Source organism: Hyperolius riggenbachi, chromosome 3 (genome assembly GCF_040937935.1).
Source record: "Hyperolius riggenbachi isolate aHypRig1 chromosome 3, aHypRig1.pri, whole genome shotgun sequence".
In the NCBI taxonomy this organism is placed as follows: domain Eukaryota; kingdom Metazoa; phylum Chordata; class Amphibia; order Anura; family Hyperoliidae; genus Hyperolius; species Hyperolius riggenbachi.
In genome coordinates this window covers 437,317,525-437,329,262 of record NC_090648.1, presented here as the reverse complement: position 1 = coordinate 437,329,262, position 11,738 = coordinate 437,317,525, and the positions used below count along the sequence as shown (strand labels likewise).

The 11,738-nt window shown below is 42.9% G+C and overlaps 1 protein-coding gene across 11 annotated transcripts in view; it reads right to left on the bottom strand.

Moving 5' to 3' along the window:
* WNK1 (WNK lysine deficient protein kinase 1) overlaps window positions 1–11,738 on the bottom strand; it is a 262,349-nt gene that overhangs the window by 231,383 nt on the left and 19,228 nt on the right. The gene's annotated exons all lie outside the window — the stretch shown is intronic.

Sequence of the window (11,738 nt, the reverse complement as noted above, 5' to 3'; positions counted from 1 at the left end):
AGAGAGTGTGAGGATGTGCGAGAGAGTGTGAGGATGTGCAAGAGAGTGTGAGGATGTGCAAGAGAGTGTGAGGATGTGAGAGAAAGTGAGGGAGAGAGACACAGTGTGAGAGAGAGTGTGAGAGAGAATGTGTGAGAGTGTGAGGATGTGAGAGAGTGAGTGTGTGTGAGAGTCAGAGTGAGTGTGTGTGTGTGAGTGTGTGAGAGTGAGTGAGTGAGTGAGTGTGTGAGTGTGAGTGAGAGTGTGAGGCTGTGAGAGTGTGAGGCTGTGAGAGAGAGAGTGTGAGAGAGAGAGTGTGAGTGAGTGAGTGAGTGAGTGTGTGTGTGAGAGAGAGTGTGAGGATGTGAGAAAGTGTGAGGGAGTGAGAGTCAGTGTGAGTGTGTGAGAGAGTATGTAAGAGTGTGTGTGAGGGAGTGAGAGAGAGAGTGTGAGGGAGAGAGTCAGAGTGTGAGAGTGTGTGTGTGTGTGTGAGTGAGAGCGAGAATGTGAGAGAGGATGTGAGAGAGAGTGAAGGAGTGAGAGTCAGTGTGAGTGAGTGTGTGTGTGTGTGAGAGATTGAGTGAGTGAGAATGTGGGAGTGTGAGGGAGTGAGAGTTAGTGTGAGAGTGTGTGTAAGAGTGTGAGTGAGAATGTGAGAGAGTGTGAGGATGTGAGAGAGTGTGAGGATGTGAGAGAGTGAGGATGTGAGAGAGTGAGGATGTGAGAGTCAGTGTGAAAGTGAGTGTGTGAGAGTGAGTGAGAGTGAGAATGTGAGGATGTGAGAGTGTGAGTGTGTGAGAGTGAGTGAGAGCGAGAATGTGAGAGAGAGAGGATGTGAGAAAGAGTGAGGGAGTGAGAGTCAGTGTGAGTGAGTGTGTGTGTGAGTGAGAGAGAATGTGAGAGTGAGAGAGAATGTGAGGGAGTGAGAGTCAGTGTGAGTGAGTGTGTGTGTGAGAATGTGAGGATGTGAGAGAGAGAGAGAATGTGAGAGAGTGTGAGGATGTGAGGGAGTGAGAGTCAGTGTGTATGTGAGAGAGTGAGAGAGAATGTGAGGATGTGAGAGAGAGTGTGAGGGAGAGAGTGTGAGGGAGTGAGAGTCAGAGTGAGTGTGTGTGAGAGAGAATGTGAGAGTGTCAGAGAGAATGTGAGAGAGTGAGTGTGTGAGAGAGAATGTGAGAGTGTGAGGATGTGAGAGTGTGTGAGAGTGTGTGTGAAAGAGTGAGAGAGTGAGTGAGAGTGAATGTGTGAGAGAGTGTGAGGGTGTGAGAAAGTGAGAGAGAATGTGAGGATGTGAGAGAGAGTGTGGGGAGTGAGAGTCAGAGTGTGAAAGAGGCGTCCAAGGAATCCTCCCCCTCCAAGGCTCCACTTCTCCCGGGGGCTGCACAGGCTCCCATCCGGGCAGCAGTTATACAGACTCCTCTGCCTGCAGGCAGCAGGTACGTGTCCTGTCCTCTTCCTCCAGCAGCGATGGGGCTCCACTTCTCCCCTGGTGGCTGCACAGGCTCTGGGCAGCGGCGGCGATGTGGGCTCCGGGCAGTGGCAGGCTTTCTCCAGTGATGAAAGCTCCTCTTCCCATGGTGGCTATGACTGACACCTGTGGTGTCTAGTATAGACGTCACATGCGGTGACAGCCAACCGGGGAAGAGGAGATATGTGGGTGGGGAAGCAGCGGAGGGGTGGATGGGTTAGAAGCAGGGCTGTGGAGTCGGAGTTGGAGAGTCGGGGCAATTTTGGGCACCAGGAGTCGGAGTTGGAATCGGAGTCGTTGATTTCATAAACTGAGGAGTCGGGGTCAGGAGTCGGATGATTTTTGTACAAAATGCACAGCCCTGTTAAGTATTAGGCTAAGGAGTCGGAGCCGTGGTTTCATAAACTGAGGAGTCGGAAGATTTTTGTCCCGACTCCACAGCCCTGGTTAGAAGGAGGGGAAATGAGTGAATATATTATAGATAGGAGAGCCCCCGGCATGCACCACCTCGGCGCCGGCAAAATAAAGGTCCAGTGCAGCATTATGCTGCAATATCCCAAACCATAACTGCAGACATTTTTTAAAAATCTTGAATACAGGATAAGGATCTTTATTACACAAAAGACTCAGACCAGTTGCTGTTGAAATTTGATTTTTATGGTGACAATACCGCTTTAAGTCTGAGGGGAAATATAGAAGCAAAAAAGGATAACTCAGCATGCAACTTCCTTTTTGTGTACCAAATTTTGTGTGTACCAAAAAAAAAAAAAAGTCAGGTAAACTGGAGAATGATCATCTAACAAGAAAAGTAATAGAGATTTTAACTTTTGGATGGCCTAGTAAGCACCCTTACTAGTTTATCAGATAAAATAAAGAATTGATTTTTGATTTTATGGACGACAGTTACACTTTAAGCAGCTAAATGAAAATTTACATAATGCAGATCTCATTTATATGGGATACTTTTTCTATATTTAAATATAAAACATTTTGCAGCAACTCACACCTTATTATATGAGGTTGTTTCAGCAAGTTAATGAATCACAGGCATGTGCACAGGCTGCCCTGAAAGTTAGCCTGTGAAAAAGAACATGACACTCCGTATGTGGTGGAAGGGTCAGGGACATTTAGCAGGCCAATTGAATTGCTAACAGGCCACACTACATCAGTCCCTGATTGAAAAATAGTGGCAGTCAAATGAACAGTAAATCAGTCATCCAGCCTTTACTTCTACTAATTGCATCATGGAGTTACTGCTTAACTGGGACACAGGAGAACTCTGCAGGCCAGTGTGGCTGGAGCACCGCGGGGCCTCTCCTAATTGCACAATGTTCCATCACCAAAACTGCAATGGGTATGCAATAAAACCGATCTCAGAATGGATTTGTAAATCATTTATTATGCTAATGTGTGACATTAAAATATATTAGAGGAAAAAGAGGAAGCTGGAGATAGAGATCTGTGTCACATTAAACTTTATGAGCCAATGCACTGAAAATGCACCGTACAGTTCTGAAGGATTGCAGAAGATCGAAGTCCAGTGAAGATGGAAGGATTTGTGGCATGCCATTTAGTGATATTTTGTTCTGGCATTGTCAAATGCACAAAGCATGCAAGGTCTTGCATGTGGTGTCTCCCTGACCACTCCCCAAAATCCAGGACCCTGCTTGCGGAAAGCTTTTGAGGGCTGAAGTACAAACTCAATTCTTGATATTAGTAAAAAATAAATAAATAAAAATAAAAAATCATCCTTAGGCCCCACTAACAGGTCTACCCAAGTTACAGTTGGGAGTGTCTTTAACCATTTCAGCCCACAGGGATTTTTCACCTTATGCATCCGAGCAATTTTAACCTCCCATTCATTTGCCAATAACTTTATTACTAATTATCACAATGAATTGATCTATGTCTTGTTTTTTCCGCCACCAATTAGGCTTTCTTTGGGTGGTACATTTTTCTAAGAATAATTTTTTTTCTCCATTCTGCATAAAATCTGTGTGTAGTGGAAACAGGCCCTAACACATAATGAAACCTTTCCCTCCTTTGCAGGATGTGCAATGCAACACCCCAGAAAAGTTACAAATCTACATTCTTATGTTGGGCATACATGGGTCGACCCGGCGGATCGACTCCCGCCGCGTCCCCGCGGGCGGCCGGATCGATTCCCGCTCCTCATCTTCCGCTCGATTCTCCGCTTCTGTCCGCCAGCGGAGATAGAACGGGGAATCTATCCGGCGGGTCATTGGACCTGTCGGATATCAATCGAGCCATCAGCAGCTCGATTGATAAGGGAAAAATGACCTGTCTATGCCCAGCATTAGACTGAACTCATTGCCATCAGCTGCTGCTCTGGCTACTCCACTTCCGTACACATTAATGATGACCTATTAAAAACTTTTTCCCCTCTCTGAAATCAGTATTGGTGGTCTCAGCCATACACAAATTTTATGACCTCTAACTAGTTATTAAAAAAAAAAAAGTAAGCAGGTACATTGTTACAGTTCAAAAATGTATTCATCTCATGCTAGATTTCCCTTCAGGGACACTTTAAACATGCAAACAGCTGTGTCAAATGTAAAAATGACTGTATAAAATAACCTCTAACCTTTGCAAAGAACTAAGAGACTCCCCAAACCATGATATAGTACGGAAAGAAGAAAACCCACAGCGAATCTAAGCTTCTTGTTGGTCATGCATGCAATCTGCTTGTCAGGCCTCAACAAAGAAGGTTCTGTTCAGAAGTCACAAGACAGACCTCAGCAGTAATTACTCCAAACATATCTTCGCAACATGTAGGAAGTCCAAAGTATAACCTGCGCATGGACAGCACCTATGAAACAAGCCGCGCATTGTGCAGGTACTGAGAGCATATTTTGTGTTGCACAGCATTTCACAAGCTACATGCAGAGGGTGCCATTTATCACAAGCATCCTGGCATTACGGACACAAAGGAAGAGAGTTTTCCATGGGCGGATGCTAAAGGATACTATATGGTCTCTGGCAGCACCATCTCTATTTTCTACAGGAGTCAAAAGGCAATCACCAGTGACTTTCCCCCCACATACAATACAACATTCATCAGTGTGTACTGTTTGAAGTGACCACTGCAGGAACTCATTATGGTTCAGCTTTTTCCAAGGCGCCCATTACAAATGGTCAGTGACGTGTATTTTCAGGAAGTTTCAGTAAAATTTGGCTTTTTCTTCAGAATCTGGGAACTCCCCCAGCCACTGTTTCTCAAACGGAGCTAGAAAATAGTTTTGTTTGTTTTTTTAAAGACTATCGAGGAAAAGTAGTGATGCAAGTCAATCGAGATAAAATAGTGATCTAAAAGAGAAACATTGGCAGCTAGATTCGTGCTTGGTTCTCACATAAAAGGGTGTCCAGTCCTGTCAGTTTTTGACAGTTGGCAACAGTTTTTTATGTGTTTCTTTCTATGACTGTGTTCACACGTAAAAGGTGTACATTTCCAGTCCAGTTCTGTATGTTTCTATTGGTGTGTTCACACATAAAACGAGTACATTTCCAATCCAGTCAGGTAAAACTGATTAAAAAAAAAACTGATGCAAAACTGACAGGACTGGACTGGAAATGTACAGATTTATATGTGAGCCAGGCCTAATACACAGTTTCAATACACAACTCTATTGGACATTTCAAAACCTGAAAAAGAAAGAATTCCAGAAATATTGTAGTTACATAGTTGTATTAACAGCCCTCATATATTCCCTAGCTAATAGAATAAAAATAGAATGTCTGTAAACAGCTCAACTCCTCACTTTTCACTTGGTAGCCCTAACTCCTAGTCAGACACTTCCTTTTGTGTGTCCTCATACCTGGAGACTGAGCTCTGCACCCCACCAAAAATGACAGCACTTTGCTTAGGATTATGAAAGCAGCAATGGCCTCATCTGCCAATGCATAGAGCACTGTGGGAGAAAGCATGGCCTAAAAACTTTCCCCTAGAACTCAGATGGAGCTTGGTGGACTGCCTTGTAAAATACAGCAATCACATAACCACCAGTTGGAAAGAGAAATTTGTAAATTCTGGAAATAAGGAATTTGATAGGTGTTGTGAAGGAGGAGTGAATGGGTTACTTATAAATCCTAGATAGGAGAAATACGCTCCACTGGAAGACGATAAAATTCCAATATTTGAAAATAGTACTGGACAGATATCAGCTCACGTGTATCAGAGCTGCACACGCTCCTTAGTCATGGCTAAAGATGCTCTTGCAGGAGCCACAATTTATACATACATAGTAGCAAGGTGGATCAATAGATATACAGTTTCCTGATGTCTAGAGGCCCCCTCCCTCCCCTTTAGACCCAGTTTACACTTATTCAGTTGCTCTCAGTTATAACTGAAAGGACAACTGATTTTCAAAGTAATGCCCATGTTTTACTATGGCACCTTTCACACTTAACGTGTTTTAACTGAAATCTTTTTCACAATGCACTGATATGGATAAGAAAAAAACGCGTACCAACCGATTAAGTGTAAACGGGGCCTTACAGTTCCCTGTTGTCTAGTGCACAAAAAAAAAAAAAAAAAACACGCTCCATAATAGCTTCCCTGATGGTCTAAAGTGGGCCAAACAAAAGTCAAAGTGGAGAAACCAACTTGCAGGCCAAATTTGCTGGCTCTGTGGGCCAGAATTTGGCATGTATGGTCTAGAACATAAGGAGTGGCACTGCTGGCCAAAAGTGCACACACTGGGATAAAGACTGCTCCGGCAAAAAAAAAAAATAAAAAAAAAAAAAGTGTAAAAAAAATAAAAAATCTAGTGAGTATATGGAAGCAACACCACTAAGCACAATGCAATGAGAAGGGTCAGGTCACAGCTCCAAATCAGAAATCACAGCCTCAGTTTAGTTTGAGAAGATGATTTGCAAAGCTTCCTGGGCATTCAGAGACAAAATTGGAGCGTAACAGTTATTTTCAGACACTACTTTTGATCAAATTGCCTACAGAATTAAGTTTTGAAACACTTCCTCTTTCCATAGCTTACAATAGATACAGAGTAGGCAGGTCTTGCCCAGCAATTTCCAAACAATTAAAAAAAAAAAAAAAAAAAAAACTTTTTGTAGATTGTTGCAATTTGTATTTCATGCTTCTGTGTTTCGACTGACTACAAAGACTTTCATGTTTGCATTACAGAAGTGAAAGCTTTTTAAAATCCAAGCATGAAAGCAGGCCCTTAGAGAGACAGCTCAAATGGACGCATAAAGTACTCCATCAGCTCTCACAAGCGTGTCATTGGTTACCAGAAAGCCTATTAGCCAGGATGCTCAAAAAGCATAAAGGCAAGGAAGCACCTAATAGTACTTCAAAAATGCTGCCATGTGCACAGGAGTGGTTGTAAAGCATTCTTAGCCACAGCGAGGTCCAACTAAACCAAAATGGGTATCAGAATGCAGGGGAGACATTGGGGTGAGCAAGAGATTTCTCTAACCAAAGCAGTATGGGAAGATACCAACATACTCACTTGTACTTACCTCGCGCAATACCTCTCCAACATCCAGCATTGGAAGAAGTTTAACAGTAACTGGCCTGTTATCTTGAGGCAAATTTGTCAAAGTTTTAAGTATTAAAAGTGAAATCCCACTCTCCATAAATATACAGTAGAATCCCTTTATAGTAAACTCCAAGGGACCAGAAAAAGTAGTATACTATATCAGAATTGGTCATACATTGTATATACAGCCACATTGGCTGGGACCCGAGGACTAAGGTTACTTTATCCAGGTTTACTATATCAGAGTTTACTATAATGAGATTTTACTGTATATACAGTACATAACCATGCAACTGCTACACAAAGGTCTTTGCAATTATAAAGGACATCCGGGTCGCGGGGGTTGATTTACTTACCTAGGGCTTCTTCAAGCCCCTAGCAGTCTGTCTGGTCCATTGTATTTCTGCTGCCCTCTAGGGTGCCACTGTCCCCTCCAAAAGCAGGTGTGCGTCAGCGCACCTCCCTCGATCGCACTTCTGTGGACCAGAGTATTCTGCGCTTGTGTAGTTTAAGTCTTTGTGAACACTCTGGCCACAACAGGTGTGTGATTTAGAGATGAGTGCCGACACGTCCTTGCAGTGCGTTTTCTCAAAAAAATCATCCGACTCAAAATCCCCAGTTTATTAAACCACCGACTCCAGGTACCCAAAACTGCTCAGACTCCTCGACTCCAACTAGCCCTGGGTAAAAAGCATCCAAAAACCACACACTAGTATGGCAAACCGCTTGCGGGGAATAGTTTTGCAATACCGGCACAGGCAAGATTCATCCCTGCCTGACATTACAGGATAGCAAGCCCTTCCAATTGCTGGGGAAATTAATGCAATTAAAGTGTAAAACATGAAGAAATCAAGTAAAATGTTAAGATAGCTTCCTGTAAATACTACAGTATACTATCAGAAGTGACTGAAAGAGGGCTTTGTGCTCAGTGGCCTTGAAAAACAAGTACAAAATGAACAGTAACCACTTCCGATATATAGCAAAAGTTAAAATATCAACAGTAAATTTCTTACGGAAGTAATTGAATTGGGGGAGGGGAGAGATGATCCAATACATTTCAGTACCAGCTCAGATCAGTAAGCAGTGTTGCCAACTCATCCCTTTATTTACTGACACATGAATTATACAGGTTTCGTGGCTAGGTAGATGCAGGTAAGGCACTGATTATGTGTAAGTAGCCCCAGAACCTGTATAACTTAGATGTGTCAGTAATTAAAGGGATGAGTTGGCAACACTGTCAGTAAGTGATTTCATGATAGTATGTGGAACTGCTGAAACATCAGAACAGTGCTGAGCAGAAACCACAAGAGGAAGGCACCACTTCGCAGCAGCCAGATTAGTCACAATGAGAATGTGGCAGCTGCACTACCAGGGAAAGAAGACAATGTAACAGATACAACTATCAAAAACAGGGGTCACCGACAGAAGGCATACTGGCATTCAGATCTGTAATGCAATATAGATTTCAGGGAAGAAAAAAAAAATATCAACCAGGAACAAGTGGCCAGCTGCTCTCACTTCCAGTTGTCATTTTTCCAGGACAGGTTTGAGAAAAAAGAAAAAGATAGGTTTTGGAGAAACTGTAACACAGATCGCCATACTTACAAATCAATGCAGTATGTGCATACCGAGATGTATCAAAAAAAAAAAAAAAAGTTAAAACAAGATATCAAAAAGAGCACTTTTAAAATCTACAACCCTGGCATTTGGGCTCTTGGAAAGTGGCATGGTAGCCACCAGGGCTGTGGAGTCGGTACAAAAATCTTCCGACTCAGAGTTTACGAAACTGCCGACTCCCAACTCCAGGTACCCAAAATGCCTCAGACTCCTTAGTCTAATACTTACCAGGGCTGTGCATTTTGTCCAAAATCATCCGACTCCGAAGTTTATGAAATCACGACTCCGACTCCAGGTACCCAAAATTGCTCTGACTCCACAGCCCTGGTAGCCACCAGGGCTGTGGAGTCGGTCCAAAAATCCACCGACTCCGACTCCTCAGTTTAGGATTCCACCGACTCCGAATCCTCGACTCCGACTCCTCTAATTTGCATATTACAATTTTGTTGATTAAAAGTATGTAACATGAAATTCGTCTCTTAACTGCCAACCAGGGCTGTGGAGTCGGAGTCGTGGAGTCGGGCAATTTTGGGTGCCTGGAGTCGGAGTCGGAGTCGGGAAAAAATGCACCGACTCCGACTCCTAATGAATTTGTAACTGTAATTAAAATAGAAAATATGATAAAATGTTCTATTTCTCAGATAATAGTCATTAAAAATAATGTATATATACAGTATATATACAGTAATAGCTGTGCTTAGTCCACAAAAATGAAATAAACCAATCAAAATTAGTTACTTGTGCTGCTTCAATAAAGCAGTCCCCGTATTTTTAAAGTCAGATATACATATCTGATTGTGACTGTATATATGATGTGTACACAGGAATCTCTTATATATACTAAATAACCTCTATGCTGTAAGTATAAAGCCTGATGTGTAGCCATGTCACTAATAGAGATGGTCAACGAGATGGAAATAATTCTGCATTGATGCTGATTTATGCAAATGTATGCACTCCCTTTGCTGATGAAATCAAATAATTTGATATGTTATTAAAATTTGGTTTGGTGACTACAAATTAAAGGGTAACTGAGACGGATGAAAAGTAAAGTTTTATACATACCTGGGGCTTCCTCCAGCCCCCTTCAGGCTAATCAGTCCCTCACTGTCCTCCACCACCCGGATCTTCTGCTATGAGTCCTGGTAATTTAGCCAGTCAGCGATGTCCGGCCGCATGCCGCTCCCACAGCCAGGAACATTCTGCACCTGCGCAATAGTGCTGCACAGGTGTAGTATGCTCCTGGCGGCGGAGTGTGTGCATGCGCACTACACCTGAGTGGCTCAAGTACCTGGACTCATAGCAGAAGATCCAGGTGGTGGAGGAGGACAACGAGGGACTGATTATCCTGAAGGAGGCTGGAGGAAGCCCCAGGTATGTATAAAACTTTAATTTCATCTGTCTCAGGTTTACTTTGTTACACAGTAGTACTATACTCTACATATGCACTCCCCACAGAGCTGCAGGGAATCCACTGAGAATGCTGTGCACATTGAACACAGAGGTGTTGTCTGTTTACAATCTCCTCATTCCCCTGCAGAGTACCTGCACATCATTCTTACATGTACCCACACTTACAGTGCCTAGGGCCTGATAGATGTTCTTTGTTCCGGTTTGTACCTTTTACAAGTACTCTTACCAAGGACTAGTTTTAGTCTAAAGGGAATAAATATAGTAGTCTACATATCCTTCTCACTTCAGTTGTCTTGTAAAATTCCTAAGCGTTGGCAGTTAAGAGACAAATTTCATGTTACATACTTTTAATCAACAAAATTGTAATATGCAAATTAGAGGAGTCGGAGTCGTGGAGTCGGAGTCGGTGGAATCCTAAACTGAGGAGTCGGAGTCGGTGGATTTTTGGACCGACTCCACAGCCCTGCTGCCAACGCTTAGGAATTTTACAAGACAACTGAAGTGAGAAGGATATGTAGACTACTATATTTATTCCCTTTAGACTAAAACTAGTCCTTGGTAAGAGTACTTGTAAAAGGTACAGACCGGAACAAAGAACATCTATCAGGCCCTAGGCAATGTGACTGTGGGTACATGTAAGAGTGATGTGCAGGTACTCTGCAGGGGAATGAGGAGATTCTTCCTCTATTACACATTCTTCATGCACAATCTGAACAAGGTTTATGGGTGACAGACAACACCTCTGTGTTCAATGTGCACAGCATTCTCAGTGGATTCCCTGCAGCTCTGTGGGGAGTGCATATGTAGAGTATAGTACTACTGTGTAACAAAGTAAACCTGAGACAGATGAAATTAAAGTTTTATACATACCTGGGGCTTCCTCCAGCCGCCTTCAGGATAATCAGTCCCTCTTTGTCCTCCTCCACCACCTGGATCTTCTGCTATGAGTCCAGGTACTTGAGCCAGTCGGGCGTAGTGCGCATGCACACACTCCGCCGCCAGGAGCATACTACACCTGTGCAGTACTATTGCGCAGGTGCAGAATGTTCCTGGCTGTGGGAGCAGCATGCGGCTGGACAGCGCTGACTAGCTGAATTACCAGGACTCATAGCAGAAGATCCGGGTGGTGGAGGACAGCGAGGGACTGATTAGCCTGAAGGGGGCTGGAGGAAGCCCCAGGTATGTATAAAACTTTACTTTTCATCCGTCTCAGGTGCCCTTTAATTTGTAGTCCCCAAACCAAATTTTAACAACATATCAAATTATTTGATTTCATCAGCAAAGGGAGTGCATACATTTACATAAACCAGCATCAATGCAGAATTATTTCCATCTCGTTGACCATCTCTATTAGTGACACAGCTACACATCAGGCTTTATTCTTACAGCATAGATGTTATTTAGTATATATAAGAGATTCCTGTGTACACATCATATATACAGTCACAATCAGATATGTATGTCTGACCTTAAAAATACGGGGACTGCTTTATTGAAGCAGCACAAGTAACTAATTTTGATTGGTTTATTTCATTTTTGTGGACTAAGCACGGCTATTACTGTATATATAGTGTATATATACATTATTTGTAATGACTATTATCTGAGAAATAGAACATTTTATCATATTTTCTATTTTAATTACAGTTACAAATTCATTAGGAGTCGGAGTCGGTGCATTTTTTCCCGACTCCGACTCCAGGCACCCAAAATTGCCCGACTCCACGACTCCGACTCCACAG